Source organism: Engraulis encrasicolus, chromosome 11 (genome assembly GCF_034702125.1).
Source record: "Engraulis encrasicolus isolate BLACKSEA-1 chromosome 11, IST_EnEncr_1.0, whole genome shotgun sequence".
Taxonomy (NCBI): Eukaryota; Metazoa; Chordata; class Actinopteri; order Clupeiformes; family Engraulidae; genus Engraulis; species Engraulis encrasicolus.
Genome location: NC_085867.1, coordinates 11,859,838 through 11,860,893, shown reverse-complemented (window position 1 = coordinate 11,860,893; position 1,056 = coordinate 11,859,838). Strand labels below are relative to the sequence as shown.

Below are 1,056 nucleotides of genomic sequence, written 5' to 3'. Positions count from 1 at the left end.
CAAATTCCTCTGATATTGCAGGAGGTGGTGAAAGTGAGTGTGTTACAAAAGCACAGACTAGATAAATTCGCTCACACCACACAGCACATCACAGGCAGAGTGGAACGTGACGGTCGGAGCTACAACTGAACTGGAGTGCAACTGGTGTCTTTCAGACAGACAGCATTTTGAAGACTTCATCAGATCAGAAACAGCCGGTAAGGGACTCGGGAGATTTTTTATTATTATTTACAAGACTATAGTTGACAAGAACCGTCGCTACTGTAATCTCGTTTGAGAAGTGGCTATGGATTTGCAGTTGTCATCTGGTTGTTGTTCGTAATTAAACATTAACTATAGATGATTAATTTCAGATTATTAAAAAATAACAATTGTTTTAAGTTGTAAAATGCGACATGGCATATGTATTTTTAAACCACAAACTCTTTGGTTGATCGTTTTCGTTTCGTTGACTAGCCAATGGTCTAAAATTACGCATGCCATTAGAGGCTGCACTTTTACGCACAGCTTATTAGCACCGTCCACAACAACAGGGCAGTTCAGTCAAATTTACGTGCTATCAGTTGCATAATATACCCTCTCTTTTTACCTGCTCCGATGATGACAGGGTTGCACCAGACTGTACACACAGATGATGTCAGTTGTACACCGTTGTCTGGCACGAACGTGAGAGTGTTGAAATGCGGAAAGTGAGGGTTACTGACAGATGGAGGGACTGACTGACAGGGGATGCGAGCAAGTTACATTACCACCCCATCAAAGGGATGCTTGCTGTCAGCGATTGCAGTAAAGCTATAGGCATATGAGACTAGCTTTTTTGTAAGACTGTCAAGGAAACTTGTTGATCCCCAGGTGTGGTGGCAATATCATGTCAACGCTTAACAGTACGTATTTTTTCAATGTGTGAGGCACTCAGGTACCCTCTGGGGCTCTTGTCTGCACTCAACGCGCAGTTGAGTGAGCTGGTTGGGCAGAAGCTGTTTGGGGACCTTTGTTCCAATACTGAAGTCCTAGAAAAATTTACCTCTCATTTAAAGTAACACATTCCTGTTTTCA

The 1,056-nt window shown here is 42.5% G+C and overlaps 1 protein-coding gene across 1 annotated transcript in view; it reads left to right on the top strand.

The window, feature by feature from the left end:
• Positions 1-1,056, top strand: part of loxl2a (lysyl oxidase-like 2a) — an 87,982-nt gene continuing 86,926 nt past the window's right edge. Inside the window, exon 1 of the mRNA XM_063209862.1 lies at positions 1-197. The gene's annotated coding sequence lies outside the window, so the exon portion shown is untranslated. The remainder of the gene's footprint in view (positions 198-1,056) is intronic.